This window comes from Aegilops tauschii, chromosome 5 (assembly GCF_002575655.3).
Source record: "Aegilops tauschii subsp. strangulata cultivar AL8/78 chromosome 5, Aet v6.0, whole genome shotgun sequence".
Lineage (NCBI taxonomy): Eukaryota > Viridiplantae > Streptophyta > Magnoliopsida > Poales > Poaceae > Aegilops > Aegilops tauschii.
The window spans coordinates 516,024,684-516,034,530 of NC_053039.3; the positions used below are offsets into that span (position 1 = coordinate 516,024,684).

General features: G+C 47.2%; 1 long non-coding RNA gene across 1 annotated transcript; it reads right to left on the reverse strand.

The window, feature by feature from the left end:
• Positions 1–7,925: 7,925 nt before the first annotated feature.
• LOC120965363 (uncharacterized) lies at positions 7,926–9,512 on the reverse strand. Its single transcript, XR_005758204.3, has 2 exons — positions 9,297–9,512; positions 7,926–9,163 (listed from the first exon to the last, which is right to left on the reverse strand). It is a non-coding gene; the product is annotated as an uncharacterized lncRNA (long non-coding RNA).
• Positions 9,513–9,847: the final 335 nt, after the last annotated feature.

Here is a 9,847-nt window from a genome sequence, read left to right on the forward strand (position 1 = left end):
CAAGGACCAAGCTGCTGATTGGTATCAACAATACAAAGATTCCAGAGGAGGTCGTGTGATCACTTGGACTGACTTCTGTCGGGACTTCAAAGCTCACCACATTCCACGAAGTGTTGTTGAGAGCAAGCGTGAGGAGTTCCGCAATCTCAAGCAAGGCAGCATGTCCGTGTATCAATACAATACTCAGTTTCAGAAACTCGCTCGCTTCGCTAAGCAAGACGTTCCTGATGAAAAGAGCATGATCTATCACTTCAGAGGTGGCCTTAGAGAGGATCTGCAGTTAGCTCTCGTTCTTGTTGAGCCTACTCAGTTTGATCAATTCTATAACATGGCACTAAAGCAAGAGGCTGCTCAGCTCAAGTGTGAGGCTTCTAAGAAGAGAGTCAGAGACGTAGTTCAGTCTTCTTCTTCCTCACTTGTGGCTGCTAAGCAACAGAAGTTCTGGTTGCCTCCTCCTCCTTCGTTTCGTCAGCCTTACCAGCAGAAGAACAAAGGTGGCCATGGATCTTCCCACTCTTCCAACTCTGGCTATCAGAACAAGTCTCAGAATCAAGCTCCAAAGTCGAATGCTCCTTATCAGCGTCCACTCTTAGAGGTGACTTGCAACAAGTGTCAGCAGAAAGGTCACTATGCTAACAAGTGCTTCAACCAAAGGCGCCTTCCGCCTCCTCCTCCTGTGAGATCTTCCAGCAATGCAGTGGTCAAGCATAATCCCAAGTCTGCTAAGGTGAACATGATGAATGCAGCTCAAGCGAAGGAATCTACTGATGTGATAATGGGTAATCTTCCTGTTAATGATATCCCTGCAAAAGTTTTATTTGATACTGGTGCATCGCATTCTTTCATGTCATACCCATTTGCATCGAAGCACAATTTTGACACAGAGGAATTATCTAGAGCAATGCAAGTTATTTCTCCGGCTAAGCGTTTGAGCTCCAGCATGATGGTTCCGGATGTTTCCATCAAGATGGAAAACTATAAATTTCTGTCTTCTCCAATTGTTCTTGGTGACTCGGATATTGATCTTATTCTCGGGATGGACTGGCTTTCTAAGCACGAGGCTCAACTTGATTGTGCTGCCAGGGAAATTCAATTGACACACTCTTCTGAGGATGTTATCATTTATGCCGCTCGTGATGAAACCATTCGGTTGTTTTCTCTCAATGAGAAGGGCGAATTGAATGCCATCTCTCAAATTCCAGTCGTTTGTGAGTATCAAGATGTCTTTCCAGAAGAGCTTCCGGGTATGCCTCCTCACCGGCCAGTTGAGTTCGTTATCGATCTTGAGCTGGGCACTGAACCCGTTTGCAAGCGTCCTTACAAGCTTGAACCCAAGGAGCTGAAGGAATTGAAGAAACAACTCGATGAACAAGAGCGTCTGGGTTTGATCAGACCGAGTTCATCTCCATGGGGTTGTGGTGTTCTTTTTGTCCAGAAGAAGGATGGCACGGAACGACTTTGTGTCGACTACCATCCATTGAACAAGAAGACAATCAAGAACAAGTATCCACTTCCCAACATCAATGAGCTATTCGAGCAACTTAAAGGTGCTAAAGTATGCTCCAAGCTTGACCTTCGTATGGGTTATCATCAGATTCGCATTCGTGAAGAAGATATTCCCAAGACAGCATTCAGAACAAGCTTTGGTTCTTATGAATATACTGTCATGTCTTTCGGCCTTGTCAATGCTCCTCCAACATTCTCTCGGATGATGAATTTCATCTTCAACCCTTATACCAATGAATTCGTCCTGGTGTATCTCGATGATATCTTGGTCTTCTCCAAGAATAAGAAGGATCATGCCAAACATTTGCGATTGGTGCTCGACAAGCTCAGAGAGTATCAATTCTGTGCGAAGTTTTCAAAATGTGAGTTTTGGCTCGATGAAGTTCTTTACCTTGGTCACATCATCTCTGCCAAGGGCATCGCTGTTAATCCCGAGAAGGTGTCCGCAATTGTGAATTGGGAACCTCCTCAGAATGTCAAGCAGCTCCGCAGTTTTCTTGGTCTTGCAAGCTATTGCCGAAGATTCGTTGAGAATTTCTCTAAGATTGCAAAGCCTCTTTCCAACCTCCTCCAGAAGCATGTGAAGTATGTCTGGTCTCCTGAGTGTGACATTGCTTTCAACACTCTCAAAGAGAAACTAGTCACAACTCCTGTCTTAACTCCTCCTGACGAATCCAAGCCATTTGAAGTTTTCTGTGATGCTTCTCTCCAAGGTCTCGGTGCTGTGTTAATGAAAGAGAAGAAAGTTGTGGCCTATACCTCTCGTCAGTTGAAGCCCAACGAAAAGAACTACCCCACTCACGATCTTGAGTTGGCGGTAGTTGTCCATGCATTAATAACGTGGAGACATCTCTTGTTGGGAAGACAAGTGGACATATTCACCGATCACAAGAGTCTCAAGTACATCCTCACTCAGCCAACCCCAACCTCAGGCAGACTCGATGGGTCGAAATGATTCAAGAGTACAATCCGAGTATTGAATATACTCCAGGCAAGGCTAATGTCATTGCAGATGCTTTAAGCAGGAAGGCTTATTGCAACAGCCTAATTCTCAAGCCATTCCAACCGGATCTTTGTGAAGCTTTCCGCAAGCTGAATCTCCAAGTTGTTCCTCAAGGCTTTCTTGCCAACCTCATAGTCTCTCCTACTTTGGAAGATCAAATTCGTGAGGCACAACTCCTGGATACCATGGTGAAGAAGGTGAAACGTGGTATCGACAAGGGTCTTTCCAAATACAAGTGCTATCGCATTGATGACAGAGACACTTTATTCTTCGAGGACCGAATTGTGGTTCCTAAAGGTGATCTAAGGAAAGTCATTATGAACGAGGCGCACAATTCTCTTCTTTCCATTCATCCTGGAAGTACGAAGATGTACCATGACCTCAAGCAGTCGTATTGGTGGACTCGAATGAAGCGAGAAATCGCGCAATTCGTGAATGAATGTGATGTCTGTCGAAGGGTGAAAGCAGAACACCAACGACCAGCTGGTCTCCTTCAACCTCTTGCTATCCCAGAATGGAAGTTTGATCATATCGAAATGGACTTCGTGACTGGATTTCCAAAGTCCAAGCGCGGAAATGATGCTATCTTCGTTGTCATCGACAAGCTTTCTAAAGTGGCGCATTTCCTTCCAATCAAAGAATCTATCACAACAGCTCAGTTGGCAGAGCTATACACCTCCAGGATTGTCTCCTTGCACGGCATTCCACAATTGATTTCTTCAGATCGTGGAAGCATCTTCACTTCTAAGTTCTGGGACTCCTTCCAGAAGGCCATGGGCACAAATATTCGCTTCAGCACAGCTTTCCATCCTCAAACTAGTGGCCAAGTCGAGCGAGTCAATCAAATTCTTGAAGATATGCTCAGGGCTTGTGTCATTTCTTTTGGCATGAAATGGGAAGATTGTCTTCCATATGCCGAATTCTCCTACAACAACAACTTCCAAGAGAGTTCGGGCAAGGCCCCATTCGAGATTCTCTATGGCAGAAAGTGTCGTACTCCTCTCAATTGGTCAGAGACTGATGAACGCCAACTTCTTGGCAATGACTTAATCACAGAGGCTGAAGAAATGTGTAAAGTCATCTGTGATAATCTCAAAGCCGCGCAATCGCGCCAGAAGAGTTACTATGATAGTAAGCACCGTGATGTGGCTTTCGAGATCGGAGACCATGTCTACCTCCGCGTCTCTCCAATGAAAGGCACTCGTCGCTTCGGTATCAAAGGGAAGCTTGCCCCTAGATACGTGGGTCCTTTCAAGATCATTGGCAAAAGAGGCGACCTCGCCTATCAACTTGAGCTTCCTTCCAACTTCGCGAACGTGCACGATGTGTTCCACGTGTCACAACTTCGCAAGTGCTTTAAGACGCCTGAGCGCACCATCAACTTCGAAGAGATTGACCTCCAAGAAGATCTGTCTTATCATGAGCACCCCGTTGCTATTCTTGAAGAAACTGAGCGCAAGACTCGCAACAAGTCAATCAAATTCCTGAAAGTGAAGTGGTCGCACCATTCCGACCGAGAAGCCACCTGGGAACGCGAGGACCACCTCCGTTCCGAATATCCGGAGTTTTTTCAGTCCTAGATCTCGGGACGAGATCCTCTCGTAGTGGTGGAGCGTTGTAACACCCTGGATGTAACTTTCCATATTTGTAACTCCAACTCTCGCCATTTTCGGCTATGTGTTATGATATTCCCTTCGTGGTCGGGTTTTGTCTTTCGTTTTGTATTTTGTTCATCTCATGCATCTCATATCATATCATATCATCATGTGCATTGCATTTGCATACGTGTTCGTCTTTTGCATCCGAGCATTTTTCCCGTTATCCGTTTTGCTATCCGGCACTCCCACCTCCTCCGCCGCACCCCTCTTGTTTTCTTTCGTGAGCGGGTGTCAAACGTTCTCGGAATGGACCAAGGCTTTTCAAGTGGCCTTGGTATACCACCGGGAGACCACTGGTCAAGTTTCGTTCCATTTGGAGGTCGTTTGGTACTCCAACGATTAACCGGGCAACCGCAAAGTCCGTTTGTGTGTGCAGCAAAAACCCCTCTCTAAACAGCCCAAAACCCCTCTCTAAACAGCCCAAAACCCCTCTAAGTCTCTTCCATGCTCTAGGTCGTTCGATCACTATCGTGTGGGCGAAAACCGTGCCTCATTTGGACCCTCCTAGCTCCCTCTAGCTATATATATGCATCCCTCCCGAAATACGTTCGCAGTCCAAACCCTAGCCATCTCCCTCTCCGCGGTCGGACGCGTCCGCCGCCGGACGTTTCGCCACCGCCGCGCCCGGCCAATCCCGTGCTGCCACGTGGCCGAGCCCGTCGCCCGTACGCCGCGTGCGCCCGCCGGCCCGCCGAAGCCCGCTGCGGGCCTTCCCGTGCCCCGACCCGGGCCGCGCCCCGCACGCCTTCCCGCGCCTCCCCGCCGCCGGCCCGCGCGTCGCCGCCCTCGCACCCTCGCCGCCGTCGCCTGCCGGCGCCACGCCGCCGCCGCCGCGCCACCGCGTCGGCTCCACTCCGCGCCGCCGCCTCCTCCTCTGCCGTCCGCCAGCGCCGCCCTCTCCCTCCTCCCTCAACTCCGGCAGCCCCGCGAGCGAGCTCCGGCCGAAGCTCCGGCGAGCCCGAGCTCCTCTCGCCCCGATCCGATCTGTGAACGAGGAGGTTGATTTTTTCTTTCTCGTCCCCCCTTTTTTTTCGAAGTCCTAGTAATTTTGACATTACATGCACCTGTTCATCGCATCATAACTCTCTGCATATAGCTCCGTTTCGCGCGTGTAATATATCGAAATGTTCGTGTCATGATGCTCTTCATTTTGTTCCATTGCACCATGTTCATTTGAGTCCATCTTGATGCCCAAATCTCTGGTGCAAGAGTGCTACTTGCTGTTAACTGCTGTTACTTATCAGAACTTGGAGATTTGTTATTTTTGTTGCATTTAATCTGTGCATCTTATGGGCATGAGCTATACATGTGTTTTGTTATATGCCATACCATCCTTACAGAGGTGTATGCCATGTATTTTTTGATCTCTTTGGTGACTAGCACAAGCATGCAAACTAGGCTCCGTAATGTTTCTGATTTCAGGGACTTAGTAAATTTCCCAAGCCTTTGTCTGCTGTTATTTTGTTGCTATGTATCCATGTGTATACAGAGAGATCCATGCTTATTTTGGTGATGTTCAGTAAGGATGTTTTGTAGATATTGTTGTAATTGATCCATTAATGCCTTTGTTTGCAATTATGGAGTGCCATAGTATGACTCAATATTGCTCTATGCTATAAAATATTTCTGGCAGATTGTTTACGTGTTATTCAATTTTGCCAAGCTTGTTGTAGTTGTTTCATAGATGCTATGTATTTGCTATTGCCATGGATAGCTTCATAAACTTGCCATCTTGCTGTAGGTATGCTTGTTTTGTCATGCATTGCTTTGTGATGAGTGCATCAAGCTCACCAAGATGCCCTCATAATATCTGTTTCTGCCATGCTCTGTTTTCTACCAAGTCTGAAACCTGTTAACAAAACTTGCTATGTTTACATGGTTGCCATCATATCTTCTGGTCCTTTTTGGCTTATGGTCAATAAGGAACTTTTGTCATATGCTTTTAGTAGAATACTTCTGTGCCTTGTTTTGCTATGTTAAGTTCCTGTAGCATGTTGATTTCTTGCTCTGAACATTGCTACCTGATGCTGTTTCAGGCATGTCCAGTAATTTCACCCAAGTCTGTGAACCTGTTATCTTTTGCACTTTTTCCATGCTTGTTTGAACCTGTTATGTTGTGAACTAGCCGTAGCTCAGTGTTCATCTTTTGTCAAGCATCTCCTGTAGTTTACTGTCCTATGCTTTGTTGCTACGTTGGAGTGCTGTAGCATAGTTTCTTGTTGCATTCTAAGTGCTATCATGCTGTTAATCACAGATTCGTGTCATTCATGTTTTGCTTGCCATTTGCAAACCGTGCATCCGTTTCCGGTGATCTTTATATCGATTTCGACCGAAATCATCTCATCTTTCCAGTGGCATGCTTGGTTTGCCAAGCTACTGCCTTGTTCATCATTTTTCGTCCGGAGCACGCATATGCATCACATATCCCATCTCGCATATCATTCATGTATTGCATCATGTTGCTTGTGCATTTCCCGTGATTGATTGTGGTTCCGTTGCTTGTGTTCTTGTTGTGGGTAGAGCCGGGAGACAAGTTCATGAACGAGGAACCTGTTGAGTACGCTTACGAGGATCAAGCTTTCGACAACCCTGAGAACCTTGCAGGCAAGATGACCATACCCCCGAAACCACTTCTATCTTCGCTTTGCTAGTTGTTCGCTCTATTTGCCATGCTGCGCTACCTACCACTTGCTATATCATGCCTCCCATATTGCCATGTCAGCCCCTAACCATCCTTTCCTAGCAAACCGTTGTTTGGCTAAGTTACCGCTTTTGCTCAGCCCATCTTATAGCGTTGCTAGTTGCAGGTGAAGATGAAGTTTGTTCCATGTTGGAACATGGATATGTTGGGATATCACAATATCTCTTACTATATTAATGCATCTATATATTTGGTAAAGAATGGAAGGCTCGGCCTTATGCCTGGTGTTTTGTTCCACTCTTGCCGCCCTAGTTTCCGTCATACCGGTATTATGTTCCTTGAGTTTGCGTTTCTTACGCGGTTGGGTGATTTATGGGACCCCCTTGACAGTTCGACTTGAATAAAACTCCTCCAGCAAGGCCCAACCTTGGTTTTACCATTTTCCACCTAAGCCTTTTCCCCCGGGTTTTCGCGAGCCCGAGGGTCATCTTTATTTTAGACCCCCACGGGCCAGTGCTCCTTCGAGCGTTGGTTCGAACCGAGCTGCCTGCGGGGCCACCTTGGGGAAACTTGAGGACTGGTTTTACTCGTAGCTAGTCTCATCCGGTGTTTCCCTGAGAATGAGATATGTGCAGCTCCTATCGGGATTTGTCGGCACATCGGGCGGCTTTGCTGGTCTTGTTTTACCATTGTTGAAATGTCTTGTAAACCGGGATTCCGAGACTGATCGGGTCTTCCCGGGAGAAGGTTTATCCTTCGTTGACCGTGAGAGCTTATGATGGGCTAAGTTCGGACACCCCTGCAGGGTATTATCTTTCGAAAGCCGTGCCCGCGGTTATGAGGCAGATGGGAATTTGTTAATGTCCGGTTGTAGAGAACTTGTCACTTGACTTAATGCCTCGATACGTGGGAGATATAGCCGCATCGTGGGCGTTACAGCTATCCATAGCATTCTCATCTTTTTACAAGACATGCCAAGAGCATTTAACAAGTGTGCAAGCTGCTGAAAGAACCAAGTACAATCACCACTCTCCTTAGCAACAACAACAAGAGTTAACTGTAGTTGATGGGCAAAACAATGAACATAGTAGGCAGAAGGGGACTCATCCATAATCAGTTTTCAGACCATTAGCATTACCTCTCATATTACTAGCTCCATCATATCCTTGCCCACGAACCATTGCAAAGGTCAAATTGTATTACATAAGCATTTTCTGAATTGCGGCTTTTAGTGTCAAAGCGGTAGTATCTTCAACATGAGCAAGACCAAGAAATCTTACAACCGCCCTTCCATTCTTATCAACATAACGCAAGCAAACAACCAACTGTTCATTCTGATACACATGAGTAGACTCATCTGCAAGTATTGCAAAATGACCACCATCAAGTTCTTCAATGACTAGTTTAGTAGTCTCTTGTGCACAACATTTTATCACCTCTTGTTGTATATCATGGCGAGTCATCTTGCAGTTCTGTGGAGCATTCTTGAGAACAACCCTGTCAACCTCTTCAAAATTTCCTGCTAGCCAATTTAGAAGCTCAAGGAAATTTCCTTTATTTAGTGAGTCTTCACTTTCATCATGTCCTCTAAATGCCAAGCCTTGGCGCAACAGAAATCTCACACACTTGAGTGTCCATGTCAAACGCTGTTTATACAAAGCCTTGTATTGTGAGGTGTTTGAAGCAATAGACTCCCGAATTGATGTTTGTGGTGTAGTGAACCTATCATACTTCTCTTGAGCTTCAGCATGAGCACTACTAACCTCACCTTCATGTTTCTTCAATCTCGACTTCATGTTCCAGTTATTAAATCCCTCTTCACAAAAGCATCTCCACCGGGACATCTTGTCTTATCCTTGAACAAATAGCAAACAAAGCAGAAAGCTCTATGTTTTTCCACACTATACTCAATCCATGGAAATTGTTTGAACCAAACACGGCAAAAGCGACGCTCTTTTCCACTTTTATTTGTAACTTGAACTTATGATTCTTTGGCTGACATGACCCCATCTCAATATATCTCGTTCTTACTCTATCTTGGTCACTGACAGCATACACTGAGATGGGAATCCGCTTTCTAGGATCATGTTCCAGTGCCTCGAAATCTGCTTGCATCGGTTCATCATCTTCATCAATAGATTCATCATCTTCTACATGAGGTGTTGAGGTTTCTCCTCTACTTTCCGGTTCTTGCCATAACACCAATTGCAAATTGCTCTCAAGATGAACAGGAGAAGTACAAGTACTGGATGCATCTGCTGTCTGATTCGGTGTTGATACTTCATCTGTTTTCCTTGCCTTTGAAGCCTTTTCCCACATTGCAAAAATGCTACTGCCAACAATTCCACTCTTCATCTACATTAGGAAAACAAGGGAAACATAAATTTAAATACTTGCATCTGTTAAATAGATCGACTAATTGCATCTAGTAAATTGGAGCAAATCAAGAAATTCTCAAATTGGGGGCCAGGGCGGAGGTCGTAGCAACTTTTGTTTATGTGCTGCAGGGGGTGGGGCGCCGCAGCCAGGGTCGCCCGTCCCTGCTCGGCTGCTGCTCCCTCCGAGCCGAAGAGGAGGGGCGGGTGGGGGTCCGAGCGCCGCCGGCGCGGGTGCCAGGGTGCCGCCGCCAGGGTCGCCCGTCCCTGCTCAGCTGCTGCTCCCTCCGGGCCGAAGATGAGGGGCGGGCGGGGGGCCGGGCTCCGCCGGCGCGGGGGGCGGGGCGCCACCGCCAAGGTCGCCTCCGGCGGTTGACATCGGCCTCCGGCGGCGCTGCGACATGCTTGTCTACGAACGCTGCGTGCCTGTGGGAACGGTGCGAGGAGACGAGGAGTGGAGTTGTGGAGGCGTCGGTGCGAGGAGACGAGATTTCGTGGGCTGGGCGCATGGGCCTGCGTTTGCTCTGGGCTGACATGTATATATTTTTTCCATCCAAATCATGGGTATTCCTGTGCATACAGAGGCATACACCTGCCGCTGCCGCTGGTGTGGGAGGAGGTGGGGGGCAGCTGCCAGCACGACGGGGTGAGGGGCATCGATGAG